Source organism: Macaca fascicularis, chromosome 2, assembly GCF_037993035.2.
Source record: "Macaca fascicularis isolate 582-1 chromosome 2, T2T-MFA8v1.1".
NCBI classification, from domain to species: Eukaryota; Metazoa; Chordata; class Mammalia; order Primates; family Cercopithecidae; genus Macaca; species Macaca fascicularis.
In genome coordinates this window covers 84398741-84416587 of record NC_088376.1, presented here as the reverse complement: position 1 = coordinate 84416587, position 17847 = coordinate 84398741, and positions in this window count along the sequence as shown.

Below are 17847 nucleotides of genomic sequence, written 5' to 3'. Positions count from 1 at the left end.
CTCCATGCATGTGATATAATAAATAGTATGGGAATTTGAAAATTATATATTGAATATATGCTTTTATTGTGATCTGCCAATCCAAGGCAATGTGCAGAATTAATATGCATTAATAATCAAGACTTTAGTTTCCTTTTAAGATAAATGTTTGAAAAAGTAGCAAGGCAAATATTTAGTGAGAAATGAGAAGACCAAATCCCTGATGTTAGTAGGAAGTCAGCCCTTTCTCTAAAATTCATACAACAGGTTTATAGATAAAATTGTTGTCTCAGGTCTGCTTCCATAAAGCTGGAAGGGAACGCTGGTGCAGTACAGCTGTTAAATAGAAAGATACCTCTCATGGGTACCACTCAAGTTAGCTGATGATGATAGTAATCATCATATGAAAAGCAAAATGGGCTTGGATTTTGAAGACCTGTGTTCAAATCCTAGCTCTGTGTAAAAAGGGATAATTCTTTTCCTACCTAATAAGGTTTTAGTAAGGAATAAATGACATAATGAATTATGAAATAATTTTTAAACACTGAAGCAATAATACCTTACCTGTATTGACAACTCACTATAAACCAAACATTGTTCAGCTTAGTCCTTATCACAATGCTGAGACAAGAAATGTTATCTTCTTTTTACCTAATAGTAACGTCAAGCCCAAGGGGTGGAATGACTTTCTTACAGCTTGAAAGTAGCAAAGCTTGAATTTGAACCAGGCAGTTTTACTCCAGAATAGGGAATTGACATACTGCTTTTCTGTGTTTTATTTTCATATTACTGTTTTTAGGACCTTGTGGATCCTAAGTAAAATTAGAAATATACATGCCTGAGATTGCCCAAAAATGACCGTGGGAACTCACTCTCCAATTTGGTAGCCACTACTCATGTGGGACAACTGAGGCCCTGAAATTGGCTAGTGCAAACAAATAACTAAATTTTTAAATTTAAACTTAACTTTGACAAGTTAAAATCAGTTAAAAACTGATACTCAATTCAGTTATTGGAAAATGTTGAAGTATATTTGAGACAACTTGGATATGAATATTGACTTTTTAACTATACATTTTATGAAATCTAAATACAGATCAAGTATTCTGGATGAAAATTTAGCATTCAAATTGAGATGTGCTGTAAGTGTAAAATACACACTTAATTTCAAAGACTTGGTATTAAAAAAGGATGTAAAACAACTCAGTAACAATTTTTATATTGATTACATAAAAATAATTTTCAGATATAGTGATTCAAAGAAAATATATTATTAAAATTAATGTTACTTGTTTTTTGTTAATTTTTTAATGTAGTTACTAAAATATTCAAAATTACATAGGTGGCTCAAATCACATTTCTGTTGAACAGCACTGGCCTGGACAGTAAGTCAGATGGAATTGAGAGCTCCCCCCTTCTTCTGACAGGATGAGCTGAACTGGATCTCAGCCTTCAGACCTCGATTGTAAGTTTCTGTGGACCCAAGGTCCCCAGGAGCAGGGCAACTGGCTTTTCCAGACAACTGGCCATGAAAATCCTATAGTCTGTTACTATCTGTATTAGTCTGTTCTTTCACTGCTAATAAAGAACAGCCCAAGACCAGGTAATTTATAAAGGAAGGAAGTTTAATTTATTCACAATTCCACATGACCGGGGAGGCCTCAGGAAACTTACAATAATGATGGGAGGTGAAGGGGAAGCAAACGTGTCCTCCATCACATGGAGGCAGGAGAGAAAAGTGCAGAGCAAAGGGGGCAAGCCTCTTATAAAACCACCATATCTCATGAGAACTCATTCACTATCATGAAAACAGCATGAGGGTACCATCCCCATGATTCAATTACCTTCCACCAGGTCCTGCCCCCAACACATGGGGATTACAATTCAGGTTACAATTCAAGATGAGATTTGGGTGGGGACACAGAGCCAGACAACAACAGTATCTATCCCCTTTAATACTTTTCCTTAAGATAAGAGATCAACAAGGAAGCAGGTTCTGCTCCCAAAATGTGCACCTACAGTTTGTCCAACACAATGCCCTACAGCCAGCACATCATGCTGTGGACATGACAAATATTACATCTGACTGAACCTTGCATTGTTTCCCCAATAAAGCCTTTCTTTATAAAGCAGAACTATAGGATCTGCCTTGGTTTAAGACAGATGGTGATTGCTCAAGGACCCACCTTGCACAACAGTGCCTCCTGGGAATACTTGAGCAGAATAATCCCAGGAAAAGCCTGAAATTTTCTACTAGTACAAAGGTAGGTACTCAAAGAGCATTGAGATTTGTGATCTTATTGTTAACATAACACATGGTTACTTAACACAGGAGAAGCTAAGGATGTACTGGGAACATCTGTAACCAGTGTTAGTCCCTTGAGTCACATTATCCCATAAAAACATAACTGGTAGCAAAGTGAAGTTCCTGAACTAACACACACAATGCATTTAACTAAGAACAAAGTGGAAACACAATACTATTTATATACTCCAGGGACAGAGATTCCCTTCCACTAGCACAGAAAGAGCTGTCTATTGATGAGAAAATTGACCTCCATATAATGCTAATTAAATGATAGCATCCAAATATATGCCAGGACATAGAATGGACATTAGGACAGTAATGTGAAGTAACACAGAAAGCATTGGCTTTCTCATTGTGCAATCCAGATCTCAGTTACCAAATCCATGAAATGATGATAATAGTCCTCATATGGATATTGAGAGCCCCCATATATTTTAATGGCCTAAATCGTGTGTGACACAAACTGGAGACTCTAAATATTAGTGTCCTCCCTCTGAGATAGAAAGTAGAGTAAAAAAACAGTCCTTGGACTAAAGGAGTTAACACTATAGCAGAAGGGGCAAGACTGCAAAGGACTGTCCAGAAATATCTCTGACAGTGCTGCCTAACTGAGTCTATGCAGCAGCGAAGAAGGGGCTGCTAGCTCTGTGTGGGTGTATGAATGCAGGACAACCAGAAAATGGATGTTCAGAGGACAGAGGGGCAGGAATGTGACACCAAAGATGTATGAAATTGAACTAATATGAAGTGGTCCCAAAACAGAAAGTAGAAATGACTTACTGGAAAATAAAATTGGTTTCAGTCTATTTTCTTGTCATTTGCCTTTCTCATAAATGTTTAACACAGAAAAACCAATTATTTGAGGTATTTAATGAGCTGTGGTCCAAATAATAACAATTTAAAACTAAATATATGCATGCTCTACCAGAACTCTAGATCTTTTTAAGATAGAAGTACATCTTCTCCCTTATACTTTGCAACAAGGCAGTCTTTTTTTTCTATTCTAGCACAAAATGTCAATTTTTTCCACCTTGCCTGCTTCATTCCCACTGTCATTGCCTTAGTTCAGACTTTTTCACATCTCCTACAAGTTGTCATTGTGGATGGGCCTTGCCTCAGTTTGCTGCTATAACAAATTATCATAAACTGGGTGGCATAAACAACATTTATTACTCCTAGTTATGGAGTCTAGGAAGTTCAAGATGAAGGTGCTAGCAGATCTGATGTCTGGTGAGGACCCTCTTCCTGACTTATAGATGGATGCTTTCCTGCTATATTCTCACCTGGTAGAGAGTAGAAAAGGGAAGCAAGCTCACTGTGTCTCTATTTATGAAAACAATAATCCCATCATTAAGTCTCTACCCTTATGACCTAATTACCTCCCAAAGGCTGCATCTCCTAATATCATCCCATTGAAGGTTAGGCTTTCAACACATGAATTTGGGGGGGGTCACAATGATGTACCCCATAACAGGTATCATTCTCCCTGATTTCTCCCCAATCCCCCCTCCACACCATGATCAAAATAATCTTTATGAATTTCACAATCTGAATCTGCATGGGTGTATGAATGTCACACACTTTCACACCAGAAGCAGCTCCCTATATCCACAAGAGATTCCAGACTACTTCAAAGGCACTGGGATTTCAAGAACCAGCTCTACCTAACTTGCTGCCCTATCTTTTGGGTAACCCCACCCTGGAGCACCCCATATTTCAGGACGATGGGTACCTGTATTAGTCCGCTTTCTCGCTGCTGATAAAGACATACCTGAGACTGGGCAATTTACAAAAGAAAGAGATTTACTGGACTTATAGTGCCACATGGCTGAGGAGGCCTCACAATCATGTCAGAAGACATGGAGGAGCAAGTCACATCTTACATGGATGGCAGCAGGCAAAGAGAGGGCTTGTGCAGAGAAACTCCCTTTTTTTTTTTTTTTTTTTTTTTTTTTTTTTTTTTGAGACGGAGTCTCGCTCTGTCACCGGGGCTGGAGTGCAGTGGCCGGATCTCAGCTCACTGCAAGCTCCGCCTCCCGGGTTCACGCCATTCTCCTGCCTCAGCCTCCCGAGTAGCTGGGACTACAGGCGCCCGCCACCTCGCCCGGCTAGCTTTTTGTATTTTTTAGTAGAGACGGGGTTTCACCGTGTTAGCCAGGATGGTCTCGATCTCCTGACCTTGTGATCCGCCCATCTCAGCCTCCCAAAGTGCTGGGATTACAGGCTTGAGCCACCGCGCCCGGCTAAAACTCCCATTTTTAAACCATCAGATCTCATGAGACCCATTCACTATCACGAGAACAGCACAAGAAAGACCTGGCCTCATGATTCAATTACCTCCCACCAGGTCCCTCCCACAACACATGGGAATTCAAGATGAGATTTGGATGGAGACACTTCCAAACCATATCATTCCACCCCGACCCCTCCCAAATCTCAGGTCCTCACATTTCAAAAGCAATCATCCCTTCCCAACAATCCCCCAAAGTCTTAACTCATTTCAGCATTAACAACTCAGAAGTACCCAGTCCAAAGTCATCTCATCTGAGACAAGGCAAGTCCTTTCCACCTATAAGCCTGTAAAATAAAAAGCAAGTTAGTTACTTCCTAGATACAATGGAGGTACAGGTATTGGGTACAGCCATTCCAAATGGGAGAAATTGGCCAAAACAAAGGGGCTACAGGCCCCATGCAAATCAAAAATCCAGAAATACAGTGAAATCTTAAAGCTCCAAAATGATCTCCTTTGACTCCATGTCTCATACCCAGGTCACGCTGATACAAGAGGTGGGTTTCCATTGTCTTGGGCAGCTCCATCACAGTGACTTTGCAGGGTGCAGCCTCCTTCCTGGCTGCTTTCACAGGCTGGTGTTGAGTGTCTGTGGCTTTTCCAGGCACACAGTGCAAGTTGTTGATGGATCTACCATTCTGGGGTCTGGAGGATGGTGGCCTTCTTCTCACAGCTGCACTAGGCAGTGCCCCAGTAGGGATTGTGTGTGGGGACTCTGACCCCACATTTCCCGTCCCCATTGTCTTAGCAGAGGTTCTTCATGAGAGCCCTGCCTTTGCATCAAATCTGTCTGGACATCCAGGTGTTTCCAAACACCCTCTGAAATCTAGGAGGAGGTTACCGAACCTCAATTATTGACTCTTGTGCACCTGCAGGCTCAACACCATATGAAAGCTGCCAAAGCTTGGGGCTTGCACCCTCTGAAGCCATGGCCCAAGATACAGCTAACTCACCCCATCTGCAAAATAGAAATAATAATATCATATCTTACTCCTTGGGGCTGTTAAGAGAATAAATGAATTGAAAGAATGGCTTTAAAATATCAATTTTGAATTGAGTCTGTGGTCATTCTATTTCTTAAAAAATGTACTATTGAGAAAAGAAAACTCAGAAATTTTCTCTAAATATTTATTGAAAAAAATTATCTTTTGTTGAATAATGAGAGGAGATAAAACATGCCACAGTTCCAACTCTTCCACCCTTATGAATGAAGTAAGCCACATCAAAATGCAATAAAAAGGGCATAAGAGGCTCCTAAGAATCATTCACAATTTATCAGTCATTTTCCTTCCATAAAATGAGCATTTCTATTAAAATGATATTACATAAAAATGGAATTTTAATGTGTGGAGATTCTTTAAAATCATGAGACCACCTGATAAAAGGTAGGCTTAATTCTGCTTTTCCCTCCACAGAAATTAGAAATGAAAGAAATTAGACATGAATGAAATTAGAAAATGCAAAACCAGAATAGCCACAGAATAAATTGTGCTACCCAAATTTGGAAGTGTCAGGCATCCAACTCAAAGATAGACAGTAGTTAAAAGCGTTAGGCTCTGCATCAGCTTTGACCATAGGAAACGGGAAATTGTTCACGAATAGAAGGCCCATATGGGTTATGCAGGAAGGCACAGCCACAAGTGAAGGAGCAGTGTGTGACTAGGAAACAGGGATTCTGCCATCCCAGCACAGCTGAAAACAGGAAGAACTTGCCAACAAGGTAGATGCCATGAGAAAGAGTCTTCGTAGGCAAAAAGTACAGCAAAGTTGAAAGCATGGTTATTCCAGAGAGAAATGGACTCTTCAAAGAACAGTGAAAGATTATATTTGGCAAAATTGTGTCAGTGTCAAGCTTTGATGTCATTTTCTTTTTCTTTTTGAGATGGAGTATCGCTCTGTCACCAGGCTGGAGTGCAGTGGCGCCGTCTCAGCTCACTGCAACCTCCGCCACCTGGGTTCAAACGATTCTCCTGCCTCAGCCTCCCAAGTAGCTGGGATTACAGGCATGTGCCACCACACCCAGCTAATTTTTCTATTTTTAGTAGAGACGGGGTTTCACCACGTTGTCCAGGAGGGTCTCAATTTCCTGACCTCGTGATCCGCCCACCTTGGCCTCCCAAAGTGCTGGAATAAGCCACTGCGCCCAGCCTGATGTCACTTTCAAAACGTGACTATGATGATGAATAGAAAGGATTGCAATAAGCATTAAACTTCATTCATTGTAAATATTTTGGAACATATTTATCTTGATAATTACTGAAGAATTTCAAATAAAAAGAAAAAATGAAAAATATATGTGAGAACACATGACCCAACAAACAAGAATCTTCCAGGGTATAAGCCGAGTACCTTAGAGCATGCATCACATGTGTTGTTCCCTCAGAAGCAGGTAAAAAAAATTTCTCTTACACCTAAAGGCTCCCAAGTTTACTAGATGAAAAACTAGGCCTCCCAAGGGACCATGAGGTTAAGAGTCACTGTTAAGAGTCTTTTACAAACAGGAAACATCTAGCTCTAGCTCAAAGCACTCAATGTACTTAAGAAATCTACAAGGCTACAAATCACTGTTACTACTATGTCCCACTTGCCTTTTTCACCTCACTGCCAGATAGCAATACTGACATCATCTTACATTTGAAAAGCTGGCCCCAGTTCCCAAAGCACTTCACATGCATTAGCTCCTTTGATCTTCGACACAGCCCTGCGCAGTAAGCAGGGTAGTTATTTTCCTAATGAAAAAACAAAAGCTCAGAGAAAGCAGGTCATACTCCCAGAAAGAGGCACATTGAAGATAAAAATCCAAGTCTTCTGGGTCCAAACCTGCTGTAGGTCTCATTTCCATTATAAGTTACGTAATGATCATGAGAATAGCTCAAGTCTTCCAGAAAGAGCAAAACCCTTTACAAGTGCTCCTAAATTTTTCCAGAGCCCCTTAGAGAAGTAGATGCTGTGTCTTAACATTTGGAGTGGAAGGGACCAGGAAGGACTGAATTTCTCATGTGAAAGGCATTGGCAGCAGGCTCGGGCTGCAGATGGACAGAGGGAGAGACCAGGGTGCAATGCTCCAAGCGGGAATTAAACATCAAAATCAGAAAGAGAACAGCTGTAGCCCCTTCACATTATAGTTTTAAAATTCCAAGCGGGTGAAGAACCATAAAAATCACAAGTAGGCCCTGGATCATAACCGATGAATAAGGGATTTATAATCTTTAAACTGCAAGGAGAATGGCTTACATTTGTACCACTTCCCATTTTGATTACAATCATTGTCCTGAGAGCAGATTCATGTTGTGCCTTTTCTGATTCTTTTTGCAATCCATCACAAGGAGGCAACAGAATGGTAATGTTGCTGTACATTCTTTGAAGACAATAAAAGCCTGTGTAACGTCCAATCTTTCCATTTGTTTTGCTTTTTGTTTTCTGGTTTTGCTTGTTTATCATAATTTGATTGGTCAGTCATTTTCTTTTGTGGTCTGTTAGCCACCTCATTAACCTGGAAGGGTGAGATGGTCTGGACAATTAGCATCCAGAATATTATAAAGGTTAAAGCCAAAAGGCTGCTGCTGAGTGTTTTTCATAAACAAGCACAGGTTTTAAATGCTGATATCTTGTTCCATGTTCCCGGTCTATAATCATAAGAAACACCACAAAGCAAGACTCTTCCTGAATGGTTTTTAAATGACATTCTTCTAATGCATTCTGGCCATACATACTTTTTATACCAGTAACCCAGGGGAAATTTCTACCTCTCCTTTTCTACAACACCCTACTACAATAGAATGCTCTTTAGTCCTTAGTAAGGAATTTTTTCAGCTCTATCTTTTTCCTCTGTATATTAAAGGAACTTCTATCGAATTGATAAGGACTACTATAACAAACAAAAAATCTTGATTTTTCTAGAAATTTCCTGTTCATGAAATGCAGTGTGAAGGTATCAAAGCTCATATGCAAAGAAACAAATGCAAATCTCTTGGATCCAATGCCTCTGGGCTCTAGTCTGACTATTAACTGTTAGTGCATACAGTGGGGCCACAGCAGTGTGCGCTTACCTGTATTATTGTGCTATATATGTAACCATCTGGAAAACTATAGCTGCACCAGGGAAAGAGAAATGAAAAAAGAAGACATGGATTATGTTACATTTTTTAAGTGTTATTGAAATCCCACAAGTGGGGTAACTGTAAGGATAACATAAAAATCCAGTGATTTCAAAATTAAAAAGGAGAACTTTTTCTTCTCTTTGTTGATTTATTTTTCCTCTTGGTCCAGCGGTACTGCTTATCCTTTTATACCATAGAAAATATATCAAGCATAAGAAACTGCTATGATGCTGACAACTGACCTGATTGAAGAACTGCACTCCTATACCCATCACTTATGTTATCCTCTATCTGCTCCTGGGTGGCTTTACACACAGGTGACATTTGGGACCTATGAAGTGTTTGCTCTTTGAGGCTGCAAAACGGAGTAAATCCTATCATATGTAGCATTAGAGCATTTCTATATAGTGTTTTATGATGGATGTGGTAGCCTCAGGAACTCCAGTTGGATAAACAGCCTCTTGTTTGTTATTTTAATTGTGGTCATTATACAAATGTAAATGAAATGGGCACTCTGCTCTTCATCATTTGCATGTAGATTTGGCAAGCAACACACTTGAAAAAAAAATCACCCAGTTCTTTTATAATCATTACTATTCTCAGGCAGTAAATTAACTCTTTCATTTATTCATTCATTTATTCCACCAGTATTTACTATACACGAGGCAGTGTGAAAAGGTAACAAGCGTGGGATATGCAAAAATGGCAAGGAGAGAGTTCTTGCTCTCAAAAAGCATATAGTCTAGTGGGAAGAGAAACAAACAATTACATTACAGAACTATTTGTGTGTTGTTGTAAAATTCAAAATCAAATAAAAATCTATGCCAAGAGACCCAAGCAGGCACGTTTAACATAGAAGATGCTATTTGAGTTGGATTTTAAAGGATGAGTAAGACATTTCCAAATGGAGAAAGCTCAAAGGAATCCCTGATCAAGGAGAGAGAAAAAGGGATGTATACAGAAGGAATGCAATTTTATTTCTGGCCTAAGCAAAATATAATTAAGTGAAAGATATCTACTTTTCATCACTTCCCCATTCCCTCTCTAAATCACACAACACAGAAAAACTCCAGTACAAATAATTTGGAACTTTGCTTCTATTCCTCTTTAGTGGTATGAACAAACGTAAGATTTCGTTACTAATAACCACAAAACAGTAACTAACATGCTCTTTTCACACTGTCATCACCCTTGATCTCACAGGTCTTAGGAAGTAATCAAACCAAACTTGTTGAGTATTGCCAAGTAACTAAGACTTACGCAGGTGAGTAAGAAATGTTTAAGCCAGGCTGGGCACACTGGCTCACTACTATATTCCCAGCACTTTGGGAGGGCGAGACGGGTGGATCACCTGAGGCCAGATGTTTGAGATCAGCCTGGCCAATGTGGTGAAACCCTGTCTCTACTAAAAATACAAAAATTAGCTGGGCGTGGTGGCAAGCATCTGTAGTTGCAGCTACTCGGGAGGCTGAGGCAGGAGAACTGCTTGAACCCGGGAGGCAGAGGTTGCAGTGAGCCGAGATCATGCCACTACACTCCAGCCTGGGCGACAGAGCTACACTCTGTCTCAAAAAAACAGTAATAATAAAATAAATAAATAAGAAAGAAAGAAAGAAATATTTAAGCCAGGGCATGAGACATTTTCAAAGGGGTCAGCCAAAATTTCAGGCCACAGGGTCCTCAGCTGTAGTATTGCAGGAACTGACTGAGTAAATGGCTCCTGCCTTCCTACACCTTATGAACATCTCCAATGTGGTTATGCCATGGGCCATAGAACAGGGCATCTTCTCAAGGGGTTGGTTACTGCCACAGCAATGAAGCTATGTGGGGATCACATTTTCTAAGAACAAAATGAGAACACATGATCTGGTAAGACGACCTAATATGTAAATGCAGAAACATCTTGCCTAACTTTCAAGATGGAAGGGTATAGCTACCATTTCCCCAGGCAGGATCTGCTCTCTAAACAAGTCGCTATGGTTTGAATACACCCTCTAAAACTTATGTTAACATTTATTACCGTTGTGATGGTGTGTACGGAATTGGTGGGTTCTTGGTCTCATTGACTTCAAGAATGAAGCCGCGGACCCTCGCCGTGAGTGTTATAGTTCTTAAAGATGGTCTGTCCAGAGTTAGTTCCTTCAGACGTTCAGATGTGTCTGAAGCTTCTTCCTTCTGGCGGGTTCATGCTCTCGCTATCAGGAGTGAAGCTGCAGACCTTCGTGGTGAGCATCACAGCTCTTAAAGGCAGTGCGTCTGGAGTCCTTCCTTCTTCCCAGTGGGTTCGTGGCCTTGCTGGCTTCAGGAGTGAAGCTGCAGACCTTCGCTGGTAAGTATTACAGCTCATAAGGCGGTGTAGACCCAAAGAGTGATCAGCAGCAAGATTTATTACAATGAGCGAAAGAGGCGGGGCGCGGTGGCTCAAGCCTGTAATCCCAGCACTTTGGGAGGCCGAGACGGGCGGATCATGAGGTCAGGAGATCGAGACCATCCTGGCTAACACGGTGAAACCCCGTCTCTACTAAAAATACAAGAAAATTAGCCGGGCGAGGTGGCGGGCGCCTGTAGTCCCAGCTACTCGGGAGGCTGAGGCAGGAGAATGGCGTGAACCCGGGGGAGCGGAGCTTGCAGTGAGCCGAGATCGCGCCACTGCACTCCAGCCTGGGGCACAGAACAAGACTCCGCGTCAAAAAAAAACAAAAACAAAAACAAAAACAAAAACAAAAACAAAACAAAAAACAAAAAAAACAAACAATGAGCAAAAGAACAAAGTTCCCACATTGCGCAAAAAGAGACCGTAGCAGGTTGCCTGGCTGGCTGGGGCAGCCTGCTTTTAGTCGCTTATCTGGCCCCACCTACATCCTGCTGATTGGTCCATTTTACAGAGAACTGATTGGTCTATTTTGCAGAGAGCTGATTGGCCTGTTTTGACAGAGTGTTGATTGGTGTATTTACAAACCCTTAGCTAGACATAGAGTGCTGATTGGTGCGTTTACAATCCCTTAACTAGACACAGAGTGCTAGACAGAAAAGTTCTCTAAGTCCCCACTAGGTTAGCTAGATACAGAGTACTGATTGGTGTATTTATAAACCATGAGCTAGACACAGAGTGCTGATTGGTGAGTTTACAATCCCTTAGCTAGACAAAAGTTTCCCAAGTCCCCACCAGACTCAGGAGCCCAGCTGGCATCAGCTAGTGGATCCCGCACCTGGGCTGCAGGCGGAGCTGCTTGCCAATCCTGCACCATGCACCCATACTCCTCAGCCCCTGGGTGGTTGAGGGGACTGAGCGCTGCCGGGCAGGGGGCAGCGCTTGTTGGGGAGGCTCTGGCTGCGCAGGAGCCCACCGCAGGTTGGGGGGGTTTGGATATGGTGGGCTGCAGGTCCCAAGCCCTGCCCCGGGGGAGGCAGCTGGCTGGCACTGCTGGGGGACCTGGCGCACCCACCGAAGCTGCTGGCCTAGGTCCTAAGCTCCTCACTGCCCTGAGCCTGCGCCCCGGCAGGCCAGTCCAAGTGAGGGGCCCGCCAAGCCTGCACCCCCGCCCGCCAGAACTCGCGCTGGCCTGTGAGACCCTGTGCAGTGCCGGTTCCCGCCAGCGCTGTTCCCTCCACACCTCCCCGCAAGCAGAGGGAGGTGGCTCCAGCCCCGGCCAGCCCAGAGAGGGGCTTCCGCAGTGCAGTGGTGGGTGGAAGGGCTCCTCAAGCACCACCAGCCTGGATGCCCAGGCTGAGGAGGTACTGAGAGTGAAGACTGCTAGCACATTGTCACCTCTCAATGGTATTAAGAGGTGAGACATTTAAGAGGTGATAAGGCCATGAGGCCCCATGAACGTATTACTGCTTTTCTCTTGGGAAGGAATAAGTTATCTTGGGAGTTTGGCCTCCTCCTTCCCTCTGTCTCGTGTACTCACTTCTGCCTTCTGCCATGGGATAAGGCCTTTGCCAGATGCCAGCACCATGCTCTGGGACTTGCCAACCTTAAGAATCAGAAGCCAAATAAAACTCCATTCATTATAAATTACTCTGTCTATAGTATTCTGTTATAGCAGCAGAAAACAAAGACACATCAGTGCTAATGAAAATATAATGAGTCATCACAAAGGTGAACCACATATATAATTTTTAATTTTTATAGCAGCATTTAAAAAGTTAAAAAATGTAAAATTAATTTTGATAATATATTTTATTTAGTCTAATTTATACAAAATATTATAATTTTTAATGTAAGCATAATTTTAAAGTATTAATGAGACATTAATGAGGCTTTAACATTGAGTACCAGTTTTTCATTTACAGTACATCTCAATTTGGACTAGCCACATTGCAAATGCCCAAGAGTCATGTATATCTAGCCACTGTGGTATTGGACAGCACAGCTCTATGCAAAAGCAACTATCTGTGTTCCCCCCTTCCCTGAACCACTCTGCATTGGTAGTCATCTCCAAATAACCAAAGGGTTAGCCAGTGTTAATCAAGACTCCGGCTCAAGACATATGATAAATCTCCTTTGTTCTGTCATTTATTCACTTCACAAACATTGGTTCAGCAATTATTATCATGTACCAAGTAATGTGCTTCCTGTGGTAACAGGAAATAAAGCTGGATCTCTGCTTTCACAGTGTAGTTGAGGAGAAACAAGTTAGACTATAATAATAACATGATGCCTTGGATTATTTGACAGTGTGTGCACAGGGGCCTCAGAAGCCCAGAGGCAAATCAGGGAATGAACAGAGAACGGAGGGAAGCTGGAAAATCACTCACTGCAGGACAAGTGAAAGTCCTCAGAGAGTTAGTTCAAGGTAGAAGTTCTACAAACCATGGCTGTCTCACAAAATAATAGCCTATCTCAGGGGTAGGCAAATTATGACTGTGAGCCAAATTCAGCCCATTGCGAGTTTTTGTAAATAAAGTTTTATTGTAACACAGTCATACCCATTGACTTACATGTTGTCCATCCATAGCTGTTTTCCCACATTAGCAGGTTTAGCAATTACAACAAAAACCCAAGGGCCTGCATAGCCTAAAATATTCACTGTCTGGCCCTTCATGGAAAAAGTTTGCTGAGACTGTGAGATTTTCATTATAGGAAATATTCAAGTAAAGGCTGGATCTATCCAGGGTATGTTCTTTAAAAGGGAGAATGGTAACCTTTAAATTCCTTCACTCTGGGCAGGTCTGTGATTATGGGCCTGCTTTTCTGTGACAAAAACAAGTCATACTCCCTCATTTATCTTTGACTGACAGCCCTATTATGGGCAGCACTGCAAGTTGTAGAAAAGGAAGTCGTTCCCTATACGACCATGGTTTAGGTAATGCACTTGACTTCTTAAATATAGTTTACTGCCACCCTAAATAATCAAGAAAATAAATTTGTGACTTCCAGGATCACGAAGCCACTATCATAGGAAATGCTGCAGTTAATTCGAAGGAAGTCCAGGGGACAGCAACCCGACCTGCCACTGACTGCATTTCCCAGCAGACTAAAAACCAGGTTTTCCCTCTTGACCACAGATATTAATCACGGGCAGTCCTTCAACCTTTGTTGTTCTTTACGAGGCTGGATGGTCACCGCAGAGAAGGAAGCCACCTCTGAGATTACCTCTTTAGCAGTCACCATAGCACGTTTCTGATATCTCTAGTAGTATGTTGTTCGGCAAATAATGGGGGCACAGAAACAAATCACAAAGACTCCATTTTAAAATGTCTACAAGAGCTACCCGCAACGGCATTTATGTTCATTCCATCCCCTCTTTAAGTTCTCCTCACTGAATATGTCAAGTCTCAGATGATGTTCAAAGGTGAAGGTAGCTGAAAAGACCCCAAAGCATTTGGGGTAGAAAATAATTTATAGTCGCTGTTTACTTCCCTCCAGCAGTCACCTTGGAAATACTTATGGGTTTAAAGTAAATCTTCCTTCTTTCCCTCCTGTCCTCATGAAGGGATTCTCTTCCTCCTTGTTGACCATGGCTGCTGTGCCAATGAGCTGCACTCTTGCTCTCCGACTTTTGCTGACTCTTGTTATCAGTCTGAAGCGGTGGCTGGGGAGAGCCCTTTCTAGCACTGGGTAGTATAAAGGGAGGATCATGTAAGTTATAGCTATCTAGGGCCAGCTGGTGAGAATACTTGGCATTTGTTCTCCCCCACTGTCAGCCCCCAGGCTGAGGGATACCTGCAGCAGTAAAAAATAATGGAAGATTTGCTCCCATGAAGCCTTATTGAAATGACTGTAGGTTGGGAGGGGAAACGTTCCATCAGTGGGATTCAGAGCGATGTTCCCTCTTCTAAACTCCCATGGTACGAATGAGCTGAATCAGTCCATGGCATTTCTCAAATCCTGCTCTACTCTGTTGTCTGAATGTATGTGTTTCTTTCACTCAAATAGTGTCTTAAAAATTCCTTAAAGGCAGTATAATCCCACATGTTCTTTTGTGTACTTCCAGTAGCTCCTAATACAGGGTCTACACCCTGAATTCATTTGAAAACTATTTTTTGATGTACTACTTTTGAGGCCTGTAAGTAGTTTGAATACATTTTAAGAATTTTATAGGTTTTAAGAGTAACCAGAACATAGAAGAAGGAGCAGAATTTTTAATCCTTTCTCACTGTGACAGGCAGAATAATAGCCTCCCAAAGATGTCCAAGTTCTCATCTCCAGAACCCATAAATGTGTTATGTCACATGGTAAGGGAGAATTAATGTTGCAGTTGAATTAAGATTGCTAATCAACAGATATTGAAATAGGAAGAGTATCTGAGTGGCCTCAATGTAATCACAAGGGTCCTTAAAAATAGAGGCAAGAAGCAGAAGAAGAGTTAGTGTCATAGTGATCCTATGTGAGAAAGCTCTACAGCCATTGCTGGATCTGAAAATGAAATGGGCCTATAAGTCAAGCAACACAAGCAGGCTCCAGGAACTGGAAAAGGCAAAAAAAAAAAAAAAAAAAAAAAAAACAGATTGTGCCCCGGAGCCTCCGGAAAGGAATGCAGCCCTGCCAACTTCTTGCTTTTAGCCCAGGTCTGACCTCCAGAACTGTAGGAGGCCATGACTATGTTGTCTTAAGCCACTAAATTCACAGAAATTTGTTACAGAAGCAGTAAAAATCCAAGGCGTTCAACTAAGACTTAGGCAAAAAGAAGGAAGTTTAATATTTGAAACATTTTCTTCCGATAGGTTCTGCCTTCAAGAGAACCTTAAATCCTGTATGACCAGATGGTTTCTATGTAATGAGGACTAAGGAATCAAGTGACTACAGGGCAAAATCTTTGGCCTCCAAGGCCCTTGTACGTTTCAGGCAATACATATTATGGAAGGCGGAACTAGCCTTGTTCTTGTATGGAATGAACAGTTGCTTCTGCAGTATGATTTCATGGGGAAGGATAAGGGTTTCCTCATCTACTTCCCTAGAAAAGTCCTTCCCACTTCTCTTCTGGGCTCTGAGACCTAGGAAAGTAATATCACAGCCAATTGAATAGGTTACCATCCCTGCTTCCTGTAAGAAAATCTTTTATCTGTGGATATCAAAGATCTAGTTTTCACAATGCTATAGTGCCTGGATGACAAAATGTCTGTTGAAAAGTGGTGTCCCCAAACCTGATAAGCAGTGGGTGTTAATTGAGATAGGTTAACAGCCCATGATACTGGCTGGAAATGCAAGGGAACACATGGAGACACAGATGTTTGCCAAGCCAGAGAGGAGAATAGAAAGAATTGGACTCCAAAGACCATTTTTGCTATACTACAATTTTGCTTCCTGTCAACACTTAAAGGGGCAGGCTTCCCAATTCAGTCTGTGTCAAGTTGATTAGCCTGAAAGGGCTGCAGAAGCTGCCTCCATTCCATTTTCCCAGTGAAATAGGAGCCTCCAGGGTTCTTGAAATTGCTCAGTACCAAGGTACAAGTCTAAAGCATTTATGGGAGTTGGCCTGTAGCCCACTTCTTATGAATACACATAAACATACCTTTTATTGCTCAATAATGTTTTCCCTTTTGCAACTTTTTATGAACCACTAAAAAAAACTGGGGCTTATATTTTAATTTTTTCAGGAAAAAACACAGAAATACCAAATCTTCCCAATGGGAACTTCTCTTGCCTGCTGCCTCAACCAAAAATTATTTGTCAAGGGAGTGGTCAAAGCTTCAGCATTGACAACTCAAGATATTAATTTGGTCCAAATCCAACTGATTTGCTTTCCAGACTGAGTTGCTTCATTCCTCTTTATGAGCCCAAACCTCCTTCTCTGGGGTGATTAAGGTGCAATGCAGCAGAATTCATCAGCTCTATATGCCTGTGGGATGTGCTCCCCACCAGCTCTATTGCAAATCAGCATTCTCTCCTATTGGCTCCCATCCAGAAGAACAAAATGCCCTTTCATCCGTGCATATCTCTTCATTTCCACTTTCACACCATGAGTCCAAACCTTCATGACCACTTACCTGGACCAATACAATAGCTTCCTAACTGGTCTCCCTATCTCTAATATCCACATTCTCCAATTTATGACCACATTGCTGCCACAGTAATCTTAAAGGAGAGATGCAATCATATCATCCAGTTCAGATGTTTTCATAGTTCTCCCTTTTTCACCAAATGAAGTTCAGTCTCCTTAACCTGTCATTTGACTTCAGACAACCTGGCACCCAGTTACCTTTCCAGATGTGTGGCTCACTACTCTCCTTCATGTATTCTGCACTGCTGACAATATGGAAGGTTTGGCATTTTGCAGTGTAGCCCACACGTGGATTTACTTTGGGCACTTAATAGTCGTTTGCTGCAAGCCACAAAAACTGATTTTGGCTACCTTAGGAAAAAGGGGATATACTGGAAGGATGTGTAGAAATTCACAGAAACTGAAGCGTTAGGCTTAGAAAGCTCGGTTTGGGGCTCAGGGACAGGGTCTCAGAGTAACAAAAACTGTTGGACAGTCTTTTCAGGGCACAACCAGAGTGAACAAATGAGGTCCACATTTTTGCTTTTTTTTTTTCTTTTTCCACTCTGCTCAGATTACAGAGAGAATCCAATTGACCTGGCTTTAGCTAGAGGTAATCAGAGCATCTCTGTAGATAATTTTGTGGTCTTTACCCAACGGATGGAGAGAATTTCCCCAAGAGTAAATCAGAGTGTTGGGTATAAAAAAAAAAAACAAATAATAGAGGCTGGGCAGCCAAACACA